This window comes from Arachis duranensis, chromosome 3 (assembly GCF_000817695.3).
Source record: "Arachis duranensis cultivar V14167 chromosome 3, aradu.V14167.gnm2.J7QH, whole genome shotgun sequence".
Lineage (NCBI taxonomy): Eukaryota > Viridiplantae > Streptophyta > Magnoliopsida > Fabales > Fabaceae > Arachis > Arachis duranensis.
This window is the reverse complement of record NC_029774.3, coordinates 14453085-14477267: the sequence shown is the minus strand read 5'-3', so window position 1 is coordinate 14477267 and position 24183 is coordinate 14453085. Positions and strand designations below refer to the sequence as shown.

General features: G+C 35.9%; 1 long non-coding RNA gene across 4 annotated transcripts; it reads right to left on the bottom strand.

Moving 5' to 3' along the window:
* Positions 1-11032: 11032 nt before the first annotated feature.
* LOC107477799 (uncharacterized) lies at positions 11033-14100 on the bottom strand. 4 transcript variants are annotated; one of them, XR_008007225.1, is made up of 5 exons: positions 13676-14100; positions 12954-13069; positions 12757-12874; positions 11797-11922; positions 11033-11461 (listed from the first exon to the last, which is right to left on the bottom strand). It is a non-coding gene; the product is annotated as an uncharacterized LOC107477799 (long non-coding RNA). The 4 variants fall into 4 exon arrangements; XR_008007224.1 differs by having other exon boundaries at positions 11797-12874; XR_002371834.2 differs by having other exon boundaries at positions 11033-12874.
* Positions 14101-24183: the final 10083 nt, after the last annotated feature.

Here is a 24183-nt window from a genome sequence, read left to right as displayed (position 1 = left end):
TGCAGTCCTTTTTCAGCATCTGAATCAGATTTTTGCTCAGGTCCCTCAATTTCAGCCAGAAAATACCTGAAATCACAGAAAAACACACAAACTCATAGTAAAGTCCAGAAAAGTGAATTTTAACTAAAAACTAATAAAAATATACTAAAAACTAACTAAATCATACTAAAAACACACTAAAAACAATGCCAAGATAAAAATACAATAGCAAAAGGTCCTATTTATAGAGAACTAGTAGCTTAGGGTTTACAAAAATGAGTAAATGACGTAAAAATCCACTTCCGGACCCACTTGGTGTGTGCTTGGGCTGAGCATTGAAGCTTTCATGTGTAGAGACTTTTCTTGGAGTTAAACGCCAGCTTTTATACCAGTTTGGGCGTTTAACTCCCACTTCTGTGCCAGTTCTGGCGTTAAACGCCGGGCAGTCTTGAGCTGATTTGAAACGCCAGTTTGGGCCATCAAATATCGAGCAAAGTATGGACTATTATATATTTCTGGAAAGCCCAGGATGTCTACTTTCCAACGCAATTGAGAGCGCGCCAATTGGGCTTCTGTAGCTCCAGAAAATCCACTTCGAGTGCAGGGAGGTTAGAATCCAACAGCATCTGCAGTCCTTTTTCAGCATCTGAATCAGATTTTTGCTCAGGTCCCTCAATTTCAGCCAGAAAATACCTGAAATCACAGAAAAACACACAAACTCATAGTAAAGTCCAGAAAAGTGAATTTTAAATAAAAACTAATAAAAATATAATAAAAACTAACTAAAACATACTAAAAACAATGCCAAAAAGCGTATAAATTATCCGCTCATCAATCTTCTTTTTTCTTGGATTCTTTATCTCGGTAGGCAGAACTGAACCTCGAGGCTTCCCCAAGTCGAGAATTCTCCTCCATGTTGATGTACTTCTGCGCCCATTCTTGTACTTTGTCTAGGGATGCCGGGTACCTTTTTGATATAGATTGGCTAAATGGTCCTTCTCGTAGGCCATTTATGAGGCCCATGATGGCAGCTTCTGTTGGTAGACTTTGTATGTCCATGCATGTTTTGTTGAATCTTTTCATGTAGTTACGAAGACTCTCCCAATCTCCTTGTTTAATCCCTAGTAGGCTGGGGGCGTGTTTAGCCTTATCTTTTTGTATGGAAAATCTGGCCAGGAATTTTTTAGCCAGGTCATTGAAGCTCGAGATGGACTTTGGAGGTAGGCTGTCAAACCATCTAATAGCTATCTTGGTAAGAGTTGTTGGAAAGGCTTTGCAGCGAACTGCATCCGAGGCATCAGTGAGGTACATTCTACTTCTGAAATTGCTGAGGTGATGGTTGGGGTCTGAAGTGCCATCGTACAGAGTCATATTCGGAAGTTTGAAGTCTTTTGGGATTTTGGTCTTCATGATTTCCTTGGTGAATGGATCTTGATCCTTGCGAGAGCTATCCTCTGAAGTGGATCGAGTAGCTTTGGTTTTGAGATCGGCTTCGAGTTTTAGAAGCTTATCTTCTAATTCCCGGCGTCGCCTTATCTCCCGATGTAGATTATTTCTTTTTTGCGTTGATATTGGGCTTCTTTCTCGAGTTGTTTTAATCGGTCTTGAAGCACCTCTATGGCTCCAGCGTTTGGAGAATTCTTTTCGTTGTTAAGTTGGGGAGTATCCTTTGGTGTAGTGTCCACATTTTTGTGCGGCATTCTATCCTCTAGATCTGAGTCGTGGTCGTTGTCATGGTCGTCCGCCATGGTGTTGGGATGACTTCCAGGTTCCCCGGCAACGGCGCCAATGTTCCGAGGGTTACCTGAAACTGTAGGTCGATCTCGGTCGAGATCTTCTGTGTTGATCGGAGCCGACGTGTCCGACAGGTGTATAGCTGCCGGAGCGGGTGTGTCCGACTTGTGGGACTGAAAGTGCTGCTGATCCTTCGTCCCCGGAGGGTGGGGGTACCTGCAAGGGACTCTGATGCTTAAGTTAGCAAGGGTATTAAGCAGGTATTGAGTAGAATCAGAGTATGAGTTACACTTGGGTGCTCTAGTGTATTTATAATGGTGAGATGTGGCCTTCTGTGGATAAGATAAGTTAGTTATCTTATCTTATCTTTATCTTATCTTTAAGTGAGGTCATCTTATCTTTAAAGGAACCGCCCTTCTCTCTGTAGGCTTGGGCTGCCTTAGGATTTGGGGCGTGTTCCTCTATTTGGGCCCTTCTTTGGGCTTTCTTGGGGACTTGACCGAGCTCTTTGGGAAGAGGTCGGGTTGTCCTGACCTGAAGAGGTCGGTCGCTTTGTCTGTCGAACATCCCGGATCGGACAACTCGGCCCAGGTTATGAACATTATTGATGATCTGAAAAATCATAAAATTGATTCTTGAAGCAAGAAAAAGCAGTGAAGAACAAAGCTTGCGAAAAAAAGTGGTGAAAAATTTTTTTAAGAAAAAGCAAGCAGAAAAAGCCAATAGCCCTTAAAGCCAAAAGGTCAGGGTAAAAAGGATCCAAGGCTTTGAGCATCAATGGATAGGAGGGCCCAAGGAAATAAAATCCAGGCCTAAGCGGCTAAATCAAGCTGTCTTTAACCATGTGCTTGTGGCATGCAGGTCCAAGTGAAAAGCTTGAGATTGAGTGGTTAAAGTCATGATCCAAAGCAAAAAGAGTGTGCTTAAGAGCTCTGGACACCTCTAACTGGGGACTTTAGCAAAGCTGAGTCACAATCTGAAAAGGTTCACCCAGTCATGTGTCTGTGGCATTTATGTATCCGGTGGTAATACTGGAAAACAAAGTGCTTAGGGCCACGGCCAAGACTCATAAAAGTGGCTATGTTCAAGAATCAACATACTTAACTAGAAAAATCAATAACACTATATGAACTCTGAGTTCCTATGGATGCCAATCATTCTAAACTTCTAAGGATAAAGTGAGATGCCAAAACTGTTCAGAAGCAAAAAGCTACAAGTCCCGCTCATCTAATTAGAACTAATATTCATTGATATTTTGGGATTTATAGTATATTCTCTTCTTTTTATCCTATTTGATTTTCAGTTGCTTGGGGACAAGCAACAATTTAAGTTTGGTGTTGTGATGAGCGGATAATTTATACGCTTTTTGGCATTGTTTTTAGGTAGATTTTAGTAGGATCTAGCTACTTTTAGGGATGTTTTTATTAGTTTTTATGTAAAATTCACATTTCTAGACTTTACTATGAGTTTGTGTGTTTTTCTGTGATTTCAGGTATTTTCTGGCTGAAATTGAGGGACCTAAGCAAAAATCTGATTCAGATGCTGACAAAGGACTGCTGATGCTATTAGATTCTAACCTCCCTGCACTCAAAGTAGAATTTTTGGAGCTACAGGAGTCCAAATGGCGTGCTCTTAAATGCCTTGGAAAGTAGACATCCAGGGCTTTCCAACAATATATAATAGTATATACTTTATTCGAGTTTAGACGACGCAAACTGGCGTTCAATAACAGTTCCATGCTGCATTCTAGAGGAAAACGCCAGAAACACGTCACAAACCAGAGTTAAACGCCAAAAATACGTTACAACTAGGCGTTTGACCCCAAGAGAAGCCTCTGCACGTGTAAGGCTCAAGATCAATTCAAGCACACACCAAAGTGGGACCCGGAAGTGGATTTCTGCACTTAGACTTATTTCTGTAAACCCTAGTAACTACTTTAGTATAAATAGAACATTTTACTATTGTATTGAGAGTCTTTTGACCAGGTCTTTTTTCCCTATCTTTGGATTATCTTTTGATCCTTTGATCACATTTGGGGAGGCTAGCCATTCGGCCATGCCTAGACCTTGTTCTTATGTATTTTCAACGGTGGAGTTTCTACACACCATAGATTAAGGTGTGGAGCTCTGCTGTTCCTCGAGTATTAATGCAATTACTATATTCGAAAACCATTATAACCATTAGAATCCGTCTGACTGAGATTTACAAGATGACCATAGCTTGCTTTATACCGACAATCTCCGTGGGATCGACCCTTACTCACGTAAGGTTTATTACTTGGACGACCCAGTGCACTTGCTGGTTAGTTGTGCAAAGTTGTGAAAAAGAGTGATATTACAATTGTGTGTACTAAGTTGTTGGCGCCATTGAGATCACAATTTCGTGCACCAGTGAGCTTATCGAAGCTCAAACATGGTTTATTTAATTTTTGAGCTCAATTTCAGGATCAAGTTAGGCTCACCAGCTCACGACTTCAGTTTATCGAATTATTAACCAGTCGAGCTAAAGCTAGCTAATGAGCTAGCTTGACTCACACTAAATGTAAACCCCGAGTAATTAGTGAATAATTAGCCAATAAATTAATTATTAATTCAAGAAAATTAGAAATTTTAATTGTATAGTTTAATGAGGTAGAATTAATTAAAACATGAATTTTGACACTAATTTTAAAAATTTTGGCCTAAACGGACCGAACCGAGCAAACCGGACCCAGAACAGGCCCAAAGGCCAACCCAACCAACATTATATGAAGAGCATTAGCTCTTCTCCTTCCCCAAGCAATGAAACACGTTGCTGGTTGCATGAGGAGGAGGAAAAAAATCCATAATCCTAACCTCTCATTCAAATCCCTATAACTTTTGATTTAGAGCTCCGATTGACGATCCGTCAGTGACCACGCGTTTGTGTTGGAATTCTCTACAAGACCCACTAAAAAAATTGTTAAGAAATTTGAGTTTTTTCACCCAGATCTTCTCATCTCAGTTTTGAAATTTAGGCTTTATAGTATTGAAGAATTGAGTAATTTTGATGATTTAGGTAAACTCTGGCAACAGAAAATTATCGAGTTGGCCCAATTGCTCATGGGTAATGGTAAGGAACTCATAATTCTTGTGAATCTTTTAATTATATGAGATTGGATAGTGAAATTAGTGGTTGTGTATGCAATTGTGTGAAATTAGGTTGTGTAAATGTGAATTGGAACAATAATGATGATGTTGGAGACTTGAGCTCGAGTATTCAAAGCTGGAAACTCACTTGGTGAAGGTTTGGAGCTTGTGTATCGAGGGCTTGTGGTGTCTTGTGGCTTAGGGAGAAATCGGCCAAGGTATGGTTTCCGTTTCTCCTAAATAAAGTATAATGTCTCGTGAAAACTTAAGCTAGTGGACCTTAGGATAAGTTGAACTAGACGGAATTATTAAGGTTTAGTAAGTTTGATGATAATTGTTGATATATTGATGATGGTATTGCTTTGAATACGATTGGTATAGTTTTGTGTGTTAGTAATTGATGACTATGATGATTGAAGAGGATTGATGAATGATAATAAGTTGTGTTGATGATTTATGATGGTAATAATTAGTAATGATGATGGTTTGATTGATATTGAAATTGTGTAGTTTGGTTTGTAGATGAATTTGAAGCGAAAAATGGTAAGATTGAGTTTGGACATGTTGTGGAAATGGTAGGAAATGGTGTTGAGTATATTGGAACTGATTTGAGTGTAATAATCATGGTTTGAATTGAGAATTTAGAAAGGGTAAAGGTTTTGCTGTTTTTGGTAAAAGTAAAATTTTGACCAAATTTTGCGAGTCATAACTCGACTTCCGGACCCTCAAATTTTGTCAAGCTTGTTTTCAAATGAAAATTGGATCCGTGAGGTTTATACCGTTTGAAGAACAGATGAAAAATATTTTAAAACGAAAGAGTTATGCGCGTTTGAAGTGTGGTGTACGAAAAGTGAAATATGCAACTTTGCTGTTTTTGGAAGGAAAAGGAGGCATGCGTATGCGAACCATCATACGCAAAGTGAAAAATATTATTTTGGGCTTTGACTTGGCAAGGATCGTGGTGGTTTACTGCTTGCCCAGTATCGAAATGTCTGTGAGGATCATGGTGGTTTACCGCTCACAGAAGGTGGGAATCGTAGTTGTTTACTGCCCATGTGTGTGTTGTTTTTCCCAATTGAAGATTTTGCGAGGTTCGTGGTGATGTACTGCTCGCAATGGTGGGGTTCATGGTGGTGTACCGCCCGCTAGGTGGGGTTCGTGGTGGTGTACCGCCCACCGGTTTTCAAGAGGACGATATCCGAGTTTGCTACCGGATGTGTCGGGTTCTGGCAAAGTAACCGACACGTGAGCTCACGGCCAGTAGGAAAGGCATACATCATATGCATTTATATGTCTTGTTTGATTTTGTACTACTTTGGTTTGCTTATCTGCTATATTTGTTACCTGTTGTGTTTGTACTCTACTTGTATTTGCTTTGTTTGTATTGTTTGTCTCTACACCGGAGTTTTGGAGGAAGGCGAGAAACTGAGGGAATAAGATAGAATTAACTTAGAACTGAGTTGGGATTAAGAACCTTAGACAATTCACCTTGTATTATGGTTTTAAATTTTAACTCTAAACTTTAAATCTGAGTGTTAGAAGTTATAGGATCGCCTCTGGCTTTTACGGGACATTATATGTTCGTTATGTGGGTACCGTTACCATGATGAAAACCTCCGATTCTCACCCCATACATATTGTGTGGTTTTCAGATGCAGGACATGAGACACCTCGCTGAGGCATACTAGAAGCTTTCTGTAGCGAAGAACTCTACCCGTTTGGGGTTTCATTTTGGTTTTAAATGCATATATACATAGTTATATATAACACAAAAGTCTAACTCAAACTCCAAAATAAACCCCTATTTCTCCACTCTAAGAGGGAGAAAACATAATATATACAAGGTGAATATTTTATTTACATATATATACATAAACAAAATACAAATACAAAGTCCCAAAAGAGTTCTTCGCTTCTAAAGAGTCTTCAGAATACTCAGTGAGGTGCCTCTAACCTGCATCTGAAAAATAACAATATATGTATGGAATGAGAATAGGGGGTTCTCAGTATGGTAAAGGTGCCCGCATAGTTAATATAAAAGGCCTAGGAAAAGCCAAAGGCATTCCTAGAACTTCGACATTCAGAAAATCAAATGTAAAATCAATACTAAAATATAAAATTTGGTACTCTACCCAAAGGATTCCCATTTCTAAATTAACTCTTCACCTCTTTTCTTCCCAGACCTCCTAATCACTGGTAGAACTACCCTCAACTTCACATCTGCCAACATGAGAGATCTCTCAGTTGCAAAAACACTCAAGACAAACAAAGAAAACACAGATAGGATACATTTACAACAAGTAGGACAAATAGTAGATAAGCATGGATAATCAATTAGGCAAACCAATGTAATGCACACTCAAGCAAAACATACAAATGCATATGATGTATGTCTGTCCTATGACTGATGATATCATCTGTTGGTTATACAGCTAAACTCGATGTAACACCAATATTAGAATGTCACGCTTTTGGCTGTGCCACTCTGATAGATTGGATGTTACGACAACTTTAAACATATTTAATACTAAAATAGGAACTTGTTTAAAAATTAAAACGTGAAATCTTTCAATACAAACTTTTTAGTTTGAAAAACATAAGTACATACATACAAACCAGATACAATACTCAGAATTATATATATACAAAACAATATCTTACAATCATTCATATCACAAATTCTTATCCCTCATAAAAAATTGGCAAAGATAAAGGCGAGGGAAAAATAATAATAGCTAAAATAATACAAAGATATCGAATAAACAGAAAATGAAATAAACTCTTCTAAACTTCGTCGCCCATATCCTGAAAAGGAAAAACCTATAGGGGAGTGAGAACATCGTCCTCGCTAGTTCTCACTATAGGACTACAGAAATTGCTATAATAAGATACGTAAATAAAACTATTTTTAAAGTACAGTGATCATTGCTTGTCTTACGTGTCTTTTTGAAAACCCAAGAGTTAACATCCAAAAACCCATTTCAAAAAAGAAATCAGCTAATTATCCAAAATTTAGAAAACCTTTTCCTCTGTTATAAAAATCTTAAAATCTTTTCTAGACAGTATAAATGATCAACCTGTTCCAACCATAGGTTCATTAAGTCTATGTTGAACAAGTTTGATTTTTCATACTTTACTAAGACATAAACATAAAAGAAGTTACCTAAGCTGTATAAATATCATCCTGTTCCAAGTATAGGTTCATTAAGTTTATGCTAAACCAGGTAGATATTTTATACAAAACAAGACCTCAAACATACCATCCACGGCCTCAAGCCCATCCAAAATCAAACATAGCCCCTGGCCCAAACACAATCATAATTAATGTAGTTCAAGCACAATCAAGAGCAATTACAACAAGTATAACAATTAGTAGTTAACATAAGTATTCACATAGGCAAACCAATTACAATATGCACACCTAAACAATGTCACATAGATGCATATGATGAATGTCTGTCCTACTGGCTATGATATCACATTGTCGGTTCAACTACCAACCCGACACATTCCCATGGGAATGTCGCCTTTTGGTCACGAATATAAATGGGATCCCCCACGAATATAGTGCTGGACACACTACCCACAGATCTAGTGTCGAGCACACTCTTGTGATACGAAAGGATGTGAGCGGGATACTCTGCCTCCGACCTCACATCTACATGTAAGCAGGATTAACTAACCGTCCTTATGCCGGCGCCGCAACCTCAACAAGCGGGATTAACCAACCGTCCATGCCAGGAGCAAGCGACTTATCACCAATATTAGGAATATACACAATCAATCAGGTTTGAAATCTTATTTCAAAAATCATTCTTGGCCCATTTACTTACAAATAACAAACGTATTCAAGAACCACTTATTCTCAAATCAATTTCCTATCGAAACAGAGCCACTTTCCGCAACATCTTTCCAAATCTCGCAAACGACTTTAAAATTATGCCAAATTCAAAATCTCTTCTAAAAGACTCAAAATTATTCATTATAAATCAGGATTTGGTCATAAAATTCCTCAACAAAGTCTTAAGACTTTAGGGGAGAATAACCTAACTCATTTTCTTAAATTAATTGAAAACCTCTAAAATTTAGTTTCTTGATTTGAATAAATAAAATAGAATTTAAACCAAAACCAAGTCATATATCCAAATATTCCGAACCAATTTCAAATCCAAGTTACTCATACCAAAACCAAAACCAAATCATTTAAACCGAAAACCAATTTCAATTTCATTCTTAAATCTAAAGCGTTTCCAAAGGCTCGAAAATTGTTTTAGTTTTGCTAAATCAAAATTTGAAAGAATACTTCAAACTTTTCCTAAAACGTCGAAAAGTGAAATTAGTCAATCGAAATTCAAGTTTCTTTTAAATTCACTAAAACTCCTCCAAATCTACTTACTTAGTCAAATTCCAAAGCATAAGTATTTTTATCTTTAAATAGATTTTAAAACATAATTCTTTTCTTAAATAAATTACATTCAAAATATAATAATTTTCTTAATAAAATAAGTTCAAACATAATGCATTTATCAGTAATTCAATTTAAAGCATAATTCATTATTTAAAAAAATTAGGATTTTGATTTGGAAATTTTAGATTTAATTTGAGTAGGGTAATTTTAATAAAATTGGGGGCATAGAATATTAATTTTAAATCTAAATTAAATTTCTAAAAATTGCTTTAAAATATTATTTGTTGTATTAAAATAGTAATTGATTCTCAATAAATTACTTTAATTGAAAATACATAGTAATATAATTAATTTTCTTTATCCTTAAAACTTAAAGTATTAAATTATATAAATATAAATTATTTAAATCAATTTAATATAAAATTCTTATTAATTCATAACTATCAATTTTATATTTTAAATGTAAAAAATAGTTCAATAATTATAAAATTATATATAATTCTAATTTAAATAGCCAAACCTCATTATTTCCGAATTTTTAAAATTTTAAATTGTAAATATGAAAATAATCCATAATTATAGAGTTTGGATAAAAACTTTAATTTATTTCAAATCCAATTAATTAAAGCTGCCTTTAATTATTTTCAATAAAATAATTTCTGAAATTAAAACTGTAAATAAATATATGATTTAAAATTAGTTCAAAATAGGACTTTTCAAAAGTTTTGAATCTTTAATTACTCAATTAGAGTGTTTATTTAAAAATAATTTGTAAGCTGATAATTAAATAGTATTTTTATAAATATTATTATTGAATTAAATTTGGTTTTAAAATTATTACTCTACTCTCCCTAATTTTATTAAAATTACCAAATCACCCCAAACCCAACTACAAAAGCCATAACCCTAATTTTTATCCTAAATCTAACTGCCATACCCCCTTCCCTTTCTTCCTCGACACACACAAGACACGCATGCAGCCACAATAAGAATGAAATAAACGGAAAGAGAGAGATCTGGGTGAGCAGAGGGAAAGAAGGAGAAGGAAGGGGACCGCGCCGGCGGCAATGAGCCTCGTCGCCGCCGTCGCGCCGCATGGCCTCATCACCGCCATCGCGCCACTGCTGAGCTGATTCATTCCGTCGCTTCTGCCACTATCTTCTCCATGCGCCATCGTTGAAGTCACTAGAGGTGAGAGAGAGAGAATCGCGAAGAGAGGGAAGGTTATGCTACTGCTGCTGGAAGGGAGGGTATTCATCGACGTCGATGACGTTGCTGTTGCTGGAGGACGTCGCCGAGGAAGGGAGCTGCCGCTGAAGACCCGCCACCGTTCAGCCTCGTCTTGCCCGCGTCTGGTCTGCCGTAGGGGGAGGAAGGGCGACCGAGACAGAATGCCATTGAGGAAGGGAAGACGTTGTTGTCGTGTTTCCTGGTCGCCGGTGATGGAGTTGCATGCCGTCAACCCTATCACTACAAGAAAATAAGCTTTCTGCCACGCTTAAAAAGCGTACCGATAAGTGCAAAAAATCGTGCCGATTGCTTTTTGCCACGCTTTTTGAGCTATCGGCACGCTTTTGAAAGGGTCACATCCGCCAGCGTGCCGGTTGCTCTATCACCACGCTTTTGTGGATCTATCGGCACTCTTTTTTTGTTAGCACGATTTCATCTCTTGCCACGCTTAAAAAGCGTGGCCATAGGTCTTAATTTATAGGTACGCTTAAAAAGCGTACCAAAAAGTACACATATCACCACGCTTTTAAAACGTCCCAGAATGTGTTTTGGATACTCTTTAAAAGCGTGTCGATAGGGAAAAATATGGCTACACTTTTTTTAAGCATGGCAATAGCCAGTGATACGGCCACACTTTAAAAACGTGGCAATAGCCTTATAAAATTTAAAGAAAAAGGATACCTTCACCGCTGCAAAATATAAATTTTCAATCTTTTTTTATTACCAAACCTACAAATATAGTATGCAATTTTTTGTACAAGATATATCAAACAATAATTAGTGATATATAATTTTTGCGATAATTGTTTTATACATTAAAAAACTAGTACTCAATACAAAATAAATCTCGTCGAGTTCCAAAACTAAAAACTGAAAAAAAAATACAGAAACAATACAACTTAAATTCTATTTCCTTTGTTGTTCCTCCTTCCTCTAGCCCTTTTAAACTTCCTTCCCTTAGATCATACATAATTATTTCTGGAACATTTGTGAACTTTTTTACCTACAAAAGATAATTCCTTGAGCTAAACATTAGTAGTACTACACTAAATTGCAAATTGTAATGTAATATTAGCAAGTCACCATATTAACAAAAATATAAAACTAGAATTAGCAAGTCACCATATTAACAAAAATATAAAACTAGAATTAGCAAGTCACCATATTAACAAAAATATAAAACTAGAATTAGCAAGTCACCATATTAACAGGAAAAAGAAATGAATTGTAGTCAGATTTGGTTAAAAAAATAAAAAGTTGAGAAACAATCATTTCAAAGAACCATAGCATCAAGAACTCAACATGAATAGTAGGGAATTAGCACAAATTAGATTTCACCTGCTCAAGAAAGTGCAAAGCACAAAGTCCAGCCATCTGATTGAAAGAGATGTCAACTGCAATATTTTTCACCGTGCATTTTACAACTTGGACATGCAGTCCATCATCCAAACATCAAAATCAACTCTAGTAAAATTGAGAGGTTGCGATATTATAGTTTGTTTTTAAAAAAATCAAGATAGCATTTGAAATACAAACATTAACTTCAACCATGCAGCCAATAAGCCCCCACCCAAACCATCAATCACTCCTCATCCAATCCAAATGCTTGCGAAAGAGAACCATGCAGGAAAAGCAGTCACATGATACAAGAAAAAAATAATAATTGGAAGGAAAAACTTATAAAATAGAGCAGTGCCAAATTTGAAGAAACAATGATCATGAGTTAAGACTACAACTGAGGTGAATTCTGATGGACAAGACATGCAGAAAACTTCTCTCACAATTCACCATCAAAATCAAATTGTAACTCCAATAGTGAGTTCCTTTACTTTATATTACAATGAAGTGAAGCCTTCATCATTAGTGAACCAACACAGAACAAAGCAAGCCATTGATGGCTGAGATGCTAAGTCAAGGATAGGAGAGAAGGAAGTCCTTGTTATGGTTTCAAATGTCATAACATGTATGATATCAATATTTTGACAAATTCAAATTCAGCACTTACGTTTGATGCAGAAAATTTAGATCACTAACCATTCAACCATGCAGAGAGGAACATAAAAGAATGTACATTGAGCTGAGATGGCACCCAAAAACCAAAAACTAATGGCCTTCTGATTTAAAAAAAAAAAAAGACAACTATATAGTCACAGAATTTTCCCTCCATGAAAACTCCCATTGTGTCCTCTCACTTACCTCAATAGAGGTGATCAGGTTTTCTGAACCTTTCAAGGAAAAGCCATTCGAATAAATAAACAAATAAAGGTGAAATATGACAGCAATTTTCATAATACTCACGGTTGCAGCATCCAATAGCTTTGTCTCTGAAATTTTTCATTTTTTTCACCATGGGCATAGTAGCAATGCAACACGTCAACACTTCCCACCTAAATTTGATTGAAAAATACCACAACCCCTGCATCATATAATTATTTGAGGATAAAAGAAGACTTGATTATAGACAAACTCCGAACTCAAGAAACTTTAAAGCTTACCTTCAATTTTTCATGAGCTTCTTTTACAGTTTTTCCATGTTTTTTCTTTCTCCAATTATGCCCATCCTTTCTGAAGTATCTCAAAACCGTTCGATCAAATAGAAATAGTGAACCACCTGCAATAATTAAATGCAAGTCATGAAGTAACGTCTTAAAGATCATTTAGCAAAAACTATGAACCTAGAGATGAACTGAAATCATAAACCCTAAACAAAGCAAAATTTTATGCTAAACAACAAAACACTATTAATAATTCCAAATACCATGTGAACTAATAAAGTTATGCAACATGAATACATATGCTCTTTTGCTACCATACTTGAGGGAGAAATTATTTACCAAATTTACTGAAGTGCCATAATCATTGTAGTGAAATTTACAGGATCTATTAGAACACTAGAACATGAATACCTTAACTTCAGATATATTTTTTGGATAGAAGACTTTAACTTCAGATAGTGAGCAACTAAAAATATCTTTACGGTAGAAACTAATTCAACTACATGAATAACATGAGGACTATAGTGAAGGTCAGAAAAATACTACATAAAACAATAATCAACCGCCTTAATATTCAAAAGTTCTGATAATAAAAAATAAAATCCCCACTCATAAGTTCTAATAATCAAAATCATCACTTTTACCCTAGTCAGAAGTTCTGATTATCAAAATCCTTATTCTCTAATCAGAATATCAATTCATCATAATAATTAATTATTTACCTGAGAAGAGAAGAAGAGGACGATCGAAGAAGAGAGCAGAGAAGAAGTGGCGAAGCTAACAGAGATGAAGAAGGTGACCAGACCAAGCAGAAAAGCATCAGTAGTCACCGAGAAGCTGGTATCTCTGAGGATCAGTCATCACTCGTCCATCATCAACCGAGGAGTTCCGCTGAGGGCCGAGGTGTCTCTGAGGCTGGTGTGTGGTGACAGTTGCTGGTCAGGGTGGCGTCGTGCGTGAGGGGAGGAAAGTGCGTGGCTAGGAGAGAGGGTTAGGCTCCATGGATGGGTTGGGAAATGGGGTTAGGAAGAAGGCTCCATGGAAGGGTCACGCGTGAAGAGAACGAGGGTTAGGGCTCGATGGTTAGGGTTATGAACGAATGTGGAATTTAGGGGAGGGGGATTGGGAAATTTTGGGAGGAAAGGAAATTGGAGTCAAAACGGCGTAGTTTAGGAGGGGTTTCTTAAAAAAAATTAAAAAACTGTAATAATAGGGGAGGAAACTCTATTGGCACATTTTTGTACGGTGCCAGATTAAATAGAGGATAGCCACGCTTTTCAAGCGCGCCTGTTTCTCTTTATGGCCACGCTTTTTAAACGTGGCAAAAAAATGTGGCCAAATATCAAATCAGTGTCCACTCTCATAAAAGTGTACCGATTTCTTTCTATGGTTACGCTTTTCAAGCGTGGCAATAAGAAAGCTTGGCCAAATTTTAAATAAGTGGCCATCCTCGTAAAAGCGTGCCGATTTCTCTTTATGGCCACGCTTTTCAAGCGTGACAAAAAATGTGGCCAAATCACGAATCAGTGGCCACCCTTGCAAAAGCGTGCCCATAGACTATTTTTGGGCATGCTTTAAAAGCGTGGCAAGAAAAAAGTGTGCTGACAGGCCTTTTTTCTTGTAGTGTATGGGCCGTTCTGACCGTCGCTGACAGAATCCACCAGAGTTGTTTGAGGGGTTGATGCCGCTCAGTTGTCTCGGTTCCTTTTTAGTGCAGTAAGTTGTTCTCCTTTGAAACCCTTGTAGTCGTTGTTCAGCTATATGTTACTGAGGATTTTGCAACATTACTTGCCATAGGGTTGAGTATTGGTGCTTGCATGTCGTGTTTAAAGTCGCTGTTGTTGCTTCGGAAATGGTCAGACGCTGTGGCTGTTGCACGACGCAAGGAAAAAAGGGGTTTTAACATGTTTGGGTTTTGTGAGTTTCGACGAGATGAGGTAGGGGATTTATTTTAAAAATTAATTATTTTAATTTACGAATGCCGTTGAAGTTTAGTGAGTAACTGCAAATAATTTATAAATATCTTGTTTAATTAATTGATGAAAATTGGCGAAATTGAGATTGATGGTAATTGTGAATATGATTGAATGTGATGAAATTGTGTTGAGATTGATTTGTGGCTGTGTTTGAGGATGATGATTGTTATTGGTTTTCTTATTATTTTAGAAATGCTGAAAATTCCGATTTTAGTTGATTATGTCAAGTTGGTTACTATTGAATTGTTTATTTGATGACACTATGATGGTTATTGATATTGATTTATAACTAACTAGGTTTGGATTTGAAAAGGGTTAAAGGATTTAAAGTTTGATTACTAAATCAATTTTCTTGAAATTGAAATTTTAAAGATAAAATAGTTAGTTTTGAAAATGAACTAGTAATTTGATAGTGGAAGAAATTGTGAGGTTAAAGGCTGATTTTTGGGAAATTAATTATAACTTTTGATGTTATACTGGGCTACTTTCAAAGAATGGTTTATGGAAATTCTGAATGTTATTTGATGAAAGAATGAGAGTCGTTAAACTGGTTTATGATGAATTGTTTATTAAGAATCTATTGTTATGATAATTGCTGATGTAAAGGGCTGATGATTTGTTGAGAAAAGAGGAAACCCGTAAAGGTGGCTAAGCCCGGGTTTTAGGCGAAGTGCTTCCAAAATTTTTATAAAATTTGAGACTTAATTTGAAATGCTATTTTAAAAGATTTGGTTTTGGAAAGTAAAATTATTTGAGACTTATTTAGTTGGGAAAAGATTTATTCTATTTTGAATTTGATTTATTAAGAAAAGTATAATATTTTAAATTCTATCTTTTGGGAAGGGAGTTTGGTTTAAGTAATGATTTGAGTTAAGTTTATTAAGGGAAGGAATCTTTACCATAGAAGAGCAGAGGCTAAGGATAAAGAAAAAGCTTTAAGAGATTGTCTGCCACAAGAGAGCAAATGCGACTTTGTTTAGGCCTTAATGCCAAATGTATAGTGGGGACGCCCACACACTTAGAACTGTTTTTCAGATGTAAGCACATCAAAAGTCACACTGTATGCGGCGTAGCCATAAGACTTATAAGCACACAGTATGCATCTGGAAAGCTATATCTAGGACTCGTGCTCAGGTAATGTTAAGAGCGGGTAGGCAACCGACACATGGGCTCATGGCCTGCGTTAGGAATAGATATGCATCATATTCTTTGCACATTTGCATTTGATTGTGTTTGCTTATCTAGTTTCTCTATGATTGTGCTGTTTGTCTTATTGCAATTTGTTTGTGTGTTGATCTGTTTCTGTGCTATTAGTTGGTGTATTATTGAAGTGACTGAGAACTGAGGTTGTGATTGAGATTTGTTTTAAGTTCGAAAATTTAAAGAAGGTAATTAATTATATAAAGTAAAAGTAAAATGTATTTTCAAAGGTTTAACAAAATAGTTTTACTGAGTAAGTTAATTATTTACATTAAATTCATTACTTTTACGGCATTTTCATTCCTTACTGAGAATGTGTGGTTTGTTTTCACCCTAAAATCTTCCACCCTTTCAGTGACACAGGCTCAAAGACTCAGTTTGAAGCTGCGGGCAATTATTAGACTTATTTATGAGTTAAGTTTATGAGTTGAGTTGCTTTCATAGAATTTCCTCTCCTTTGTTGTTTAAGATTTTTTTTTTATACAGAGGGATAGGGATTGTATCTGAGTTTCATTTGAATTTTTTGTATAATATTTGTTATTATTAAAAATTATATGATTATTATTACTTGGTATTCTTTGATATATGATTTTAATTAATAGAAACAAATTTTCAGCATTTTCTTAAAAATAGAAACGCGTGATAAACCCCATTTGTAGGGTTTAGCTTGTGTTGAATTTAGAGGGTTTTGTCAACTTTTCTCCCATGTATCCAATGAAATAGCATGGTTTTGTAAATTCTCCTTTAATTGTGCTTAAGAGTGAAAATATGCTTTTTAGGTCTTAAAATAGCTGAATTTAATTCACCTTGATTCCATTAGATGCCTTGATGTGTTTGCTAAGTGATTTCAGGTTTAAGAGGCAAAGATTAGATTGAGGGAATGAAGAAAAAGCATGTAGAAATGGAGAACTCATGAAGAAATGAAGGAATCGTAAAGCTGTCAAGCCCGACCTTTTCGCACTTAATTGATCATAACTTGAGCTACAGAGGTCCAAATGAGACGGTTCCAGTTGCGTTGTAAAGATAACATCTGGGACTTCAAAATGATCTAAGATTTGCCATAGTTGCCACGCGTCTAGGAACGCGTACACGCACTGTACGCGTACGCGTCGATGTTGCACGTGACTCACTAAAGTGCAACTCGTGGCCAGCAATTTCTGAAGTATTTTGGGCCCAATCCAACTCATTTTTGATGCTATTTAACCCAAGGATTGAAGAGGAATGGGACACTTAGACACTTAGTTAGTTTTTAATTTAGTTTTATCAAGCTTTTAGTTAGTTTCTAGAGAGAGAAGCTCTCTCTTCTCTCTAGGATTAGGATTAGGTTTAGGTTTAGGTTAATCTCTTCTTAGATCTAGGTTTAATTCATGCTTTGATTTACTTTTCCTTTACAATTTCTTGTTCCTATACTCTTCCTCTCTCTAATTTTATATTTCATTCTTGTAATTGTTTACTTTGTTGTTGATGCACTCTTTCTTTTTCTATTTTCCTTTATTGCAATTTGAGGTAATTCATGTAGATCTTGTTTTCTTTAGTTTTTGTTGTTAATTCTTTGCAATTAGTTGTTGTTAGATTTTGTTCTTGTTGTTGATTTACTATGCTTTCCTTTTGTGCCTTCCAAGTGTTTGATAAAATGCTTGGAGGAGTGTTATAGTAGAATTTTATGTTCTTGGCTTGGAGAGGTAACTTAGGAACTCTTGAGTTACTAATGTCCAAGTAATTGATGATTGGAAGCCATTAACTCTAGGCCTCTCTAATTGAATTAGTAGAGAGTTATGACTTATGGACTTGGATTGATATAACTCATTTGACTTTCCTTTACTACTAGTTAAAGGATGATTTAATGGGATTGATCCTTGCCAATTCTCATGTTGTGGTTAGTGATTAGGATAGAGATCCTTGACCACCAAACCTTGCCAAGACTGTTTTGTCATTTAAATTTCATTGCCATTTAATTTTCTTGTCTCTTATCCAAAACCCCAAAATATACAACTCATAACCAATAACAAGAACACTTTATTGCAATTCCTAGGGAGAACGACCCGAGGTTTGAATACTTCGATTATTAATTTTAAGGGTTTGTACTTAGTGACAACCAAATTTTTGTATGAAAGGATTATTGTTGGTTTAGAAACTATACTTGCAATGAGATTTCATTTGTAAAATTCTATACCATCAATTTTCCATTCATCAACGCGATATCGAACTAAAGGCTCAATATTAAATAATTAATAAGAAAAACAGGTTAGTAACTCCTTACTTTTGGTACGATCATGATCTGCTAAAGGTTAGGGTTTTACAATAGCAATTCCAATTACAAAAATAAGTTTTTAGAAAAATCCCCTACCTCAAAAAGTCAAAACAACAAACCAAACGCATCATAGAAAAACTTTTCTCTCGGCCTGCGGTCAGCGGAAGCTACAACCTTAACTCAAACCATATTAGCAGCAATCACATCAACATTAAAGCAACTTGCAACATTTAGACACAGCCCTATGTTACCAAAACATCAAAGTTTATAACCAAATATAACAGAATACTAACGCGGGGGTTTTTGAAACATAAACACTTACTGTAATAACAAAACGAAGAAACTGAAACCCCGATTTCACCCGTAGCAGATCCGGCAACTATCTCGAGCGACAGTGGCGACCAAAACATCGGTGATGGCGACTGTAATAAACATGCAGTGATGATAAAGCTCCCGGAAACTCAAAAGAAATGAAAACCAACTCAAAACCCTTACCGGCAGGGGATCTCAGCGGCGGTGGCTGGGCGCGAGTCCCCCACTCTCTCTCTCTTTCTCTCTCTCTGACTCCGCCATGGGTGACGACGACTCTAATTCCATAACGAGGATGACGATGGCGCGGGTACAGCAGCGATGGCAACGAGCTTCGCGGCAAAGGCGGCGACAGCAACATGAGCCCTCCGAAGACGACGGCGGACACAAGGCAGTGGCTTCTTCACCTCTCTTGCATGCGCTCTTTCCTTTCTGTTCTCTGTTACTGCCAGCAGCGGTGGTAGCAAGCAGCTTGGCGACGACGACAGCACGATGATGATGGCACAGGGACGGCGGCGTGGCTCCCTTTCCTCTCTTCCCTTTCTTTCCTTTTCTGCGGCTCCCCTTTCCTCTCTTCCCTTTCTTTCTTTCTTTCTTTCTCTGACTGTGGGTATGGAGCTAGGGTTTAGATTGGGGAGTGTGTGTGTGAGAGAGTGTTATGTTGTGTGAGTGTGTGGGGGTTGGGTAGCTAGAGTTAGGGTTAGGTAAAAAATTAGGGTTTTGGTTTGGGAATTTTGGGTTTAATTTGAATAGGATAATTTTAATAAAATTGGGGCATAGAGTATTAATTTGAAATTTAAATTAAATTTCTAAAAATTACTTTAAAATATTATTTGTTGTATTAAAATACTAATTAATTCTCAATCAATTACTCTAATTGAAAATTCATGGTAATATAATTAATTTTCTTTATCCTTAAAACTTAAAGTATTAAATTATATAAATATAAATTATTTAAATCAATTTAATATAAAATGCTTATTAATTTATAACTACCAATTTTATATTTTAAATATAAAAAATAGCTCAATAATTGTAAAATTATGTATAATTCTAATTTAAATAACCAAACCTCATTATTTTGAAATTTTTTAAATTTTAAATTGTAAATAGAAAAATAATCCATAATTATAGAGTTTGGATAAAAACCTTAATTTATTTTAAATTCAATTAATCAAAACTGCCTTTAATTATTTTCAATAAAATAATTTCTTAAATTAAAACTATAAATAAATATATGATTTGAAATTAGATCAAAATAGGACTTTTCAAAAGTTATGGGTCTTACATCCGACATGTCCTAGTAGCTAACCATGGATAGAAACACCGCATCGCGGAGCAAATGGGACTCAGCCACAACCCCTTGCTACTACCCATTTAATCCAGAGCAAGTGGATTGAACTATCTACTACTACTGCGTACTATCTAGGCGGGTGTTTACGAACTTAATTTAGAGCAAGTGGAATAAACCACTACTATTGTTACTACCCAGGCGCCTCAATCACTGACCCAGAACAAGTGGAACGAACTAATACTACTGCTACTGTCCAGGTATCTCATTCAACAATTCTCTCATGTTCAGTCAAAATTTCATATTTGAACTCAGTTCTCAATATTCTTCTTTCTCATAACCGACCTCATCATCAATCATATCTTATTTCAATCGCATTTCATTATTATTATTATCATTATCTTTATCAATTACTTCTCATTCAACTTTATCGACATCTCATTACTCAATTATCACTTTGCAAAATCATCTCAATATTTCTTTAACTCATTTAACCTATTCACCCTTGTTCTAAAGCTTAGAATTTTGCTAACGGACTCAAAACATGTGTTAAAGAGGTTTGGAAAGTTAGTGAACAGGTTTAAAACTCGAAAATGCAACTTTTTCAAAATAGTGTAGTCATGCGTATGCATGCCACCCCCTGCGTATGCACGGGTGTATTTTTGACAAACTCCTGCACGCGAGTACTCAAAACAGAGAGGGTGGCTCGCGTATGCATACGCATTGCCCTGTACGCACATGTTCAAAACTTGGCCTTTCATGCTTACACATGCCTCATATGTATGTATGGTTGTAAAATTTGACAAATTCGCGTAAGAATCCACCTAATGCGTATACAAGTGTATAAAACAGAGAAAATTCTCGTGTATGCAACCATGTGTCTACGTACGCATTCCCTGCATTTTTCAAAAAGCTGCTAAGTCTGTAGAAATTAATTTTTACACATCCAACTTCGAACGTGCATAGCTTTTTTGTCAAAATCATTTTTAGTCGGTTCTTCAAATGTTGTAAACTTTACGGACCAAATTTTCATTCAAAACTAGTTTTACAAAATTTGAAAATTCGAAAATCAAGTTATGGCCTGTCGAAATTAGTCGAAAATCAACTTTTACCAATTTTAACAAAATTCATAGTTTTCTAAATTCTCATTTCCAAACCACACTTTCACAACCAAAACAACTCCAATGTTCCTAAACATGTTCATACAGAACTCTTTCATACCACAAAATGCTCATAACTAATCTAAGTGCTCCCCCCTTGATCCATCTTGAATTTTGCATAATTAGTCTCTAGAATCAGTTGGATTTGGGCTTGGGAAGCTTAGAAATTGCCCCCAGCATTTTTACTTTAATGAGGTCACGTGCAAGATGCCACGCGTATGCGTCATGTCACGCGTACGCGTCACCTGGACAATCTCATTTTCACGCGTGCGTGTCGATGTATGCACTCCAAATCCTTGATTTTTCATGAATTCTCCACTTACATGCTTTTCTCTTCACTCCTTTGATCCATTCCTAGCCTTTTCAACCTGAATTCACTAACAAATACATCAAGGCATCTAGTGGAATCAAAGGTGAATTAAAATTAGCGAACTAAAGGCCTAAAAAGAATGTTTTTACACTTAAGCACAAATTAAGGGAGAATTACGAAACCATGCTATTTCATTGAATAAATATAAGAAAAGTTGATAAAATTTCCTAAAATCAACACAAGATAAACCACCAAATTAGGGTTTATCAAATGCCAACCTATATAATTCATCCAATCCATTCAATTTAATTTCTCAAACTCACCATCAACCTTTAATACATCAAAAACCATTATTATTTTATACTCATCAACATCATAATCCAATAAATACAGGCTCATATACTCATCAAAATCATAATTTAACACATGCCAACTCATCCACCCTTCATACACAAATCATATACCATATACATATTTCATTCAATTCATTCTTATCTTATAGTCTCCTGGCCTAAGTTTTCACATGACATTAAATATTAACTACGAGAAACCAAAACTATGCCTTGTCTGATTTCTCCCTTATCTTGGAACGCCTCAAAAGTGCCCTCCTTCCACAAGCTTTCACTTATCCAAGTCCACACCAATTAGATTTCTAACACCCAAAGTTCAATGTCAAGCTTCCAACACCAATATGTCTCCAAAACACATAATTCAATTGAATTCCGCACAATATCACTAAAATTAACATAGGGTTCATATTTTTAAATAGGAATGATGAGTCCATATTTGATGATAATTTTTTGCTTGAATTGGATGGATTTCATTACATAAACTCACATTTAATCACAAAAATAGCATACTTTTATGATTTCTCTCTGATTTGAACCTAAATGTGAAAAAACATGCATTTTTGTGCTTAAATTGATCATTTTAATTCCACTTTCATTCCATTCGATACCGTGATATGTTTTGTTAAGTGATTTTAGGTCAAGTAGGCAAGAATGGCTAGGCAGAAGTGGAAGAAAGCATGCAAAATGGGTAATTTCATGAAGAAAATAAAGGAGAAGCACACAGTCAAGTGTGCGTACGCACAATCTTCTATGCATACGCATAAGTCTCAGTGTGTGACTTCATTAAAATGTCATATGGCTCGTAAATTTGGGGGCTTCTGGCCCAATTTTAGAAGTGCTGAAGCCATTTTGGAGTGCTATATAAAGGGGACTTCATTCCATATCAAAGGAGTCACTTGGAGAGCTCACTTTAAGTAGAAAACACATTAGGAGTAGTAGTGTAATTTGGAAAATTCTCTCTTAGGGTTTATTTAATTTTCATTGTAGCATTTTATAGTTTAAGTTTTGATCTTAGATTTTGCTTATCTCATTGTAAGTACTCTTTAATTCCCTTTTTAATTTACATTACCCTTGCTACAATTTTCTCTTGTTCAAGTTACTTTGTTAAAATATGCAATTTTGATTTCTTGAGATTTTGGTTGATAAATTTCATGTTTTATGATTTATACTTGATTAATTAAGTTTATATTGTTGATTTTATGAATAGTTTGGTTATAGTTTCATTTTCCTTTGCAATTTCTAGTTTTGCTTTTGTGCCTACCAAATTTTTGTGAAAATGTGACTTGGTAATTTTGAGTAGATTTTCACGCCTTGACTCAGGAAATGAGTTCCTAAGATACCAGAGTCATAATGTCTGACATTTAGTGGTAATTTTTGGGTTGTTAATTGATTCTTGTTTCCGTTGACGCTAGCTTTTTACTAAGTAATTAGTAAGTTAGCTATGACATATGGATTAAGGTCAATTATGCTTGCTTGACTTGCTCCTCGATGTTAGGGGTTGACGAAGTGAGATTAACTCATCATAGTTGCCATAGTTGTGGTTATGACGATGATAGAATTCCTTAATTCTCATTCCCAAGTCAAGGCTCTTTTATGCATTTATAGCATTTTCACTAAATTTTGACCTTGTTTCCTTTTTAATTGCATTATTTTTTTCATCATTTCTTAGTTCTTTTATTTCTTGGTTCTTTTAAATTTTTGCTCCTTGATTAAAGAAACCACCTTACTTCACAACCAAGAGTGCGGTGTCTTAATTGCATAGTCCGAGGGAGACGACCCGGGATTTCAAACTCCCGGTTATTGATTTGTTTTGGATTGTAACAATCTTTTAATTTAAACTTTGACTGAGTGCTAAGTGCGTGTTTGGACTATACTTGTAATGAAGAAATTCTATAATTTTGTGAAATTCCGAACCTACCTCTCGGCTTCTCTATCAAGGGCACAAGGGTTTGATGGTTCTTTATTTTCTCACAGATGATTGGGACAAAGCCCAATGATTTTTCACAACTAGAACACACCTAATATCATAAAAACAGCAAATTCTCAAAACTTATTAACCTAAAAATAAAATCTGAATGGAAGGCAAGAGCTAGGCACGAAAGCAAAGTTTCTTACCACTTGGTTCAGATAGAAATGAAGAGCTCGGCGAGATGAACGTGTGACAGCAAACGATGCGGTGATCAGAGCTCCGAATTAAAAGTTATGGGCAATTGAATTTTGGAGGTGAGAGTTAGGGTTCCATGAGCTCTCCTCTCTCTTTGCAACGTGAAATGAAGAAAGAAATGGGTAAGAAGGCCGAATGAAATGCTTTAGTGTGGGTTGGGTTTATGGGCTTAGGCCCACTTAGGTCTGGTTCAACTGTTTCATTCTGTTGATCTAGTTT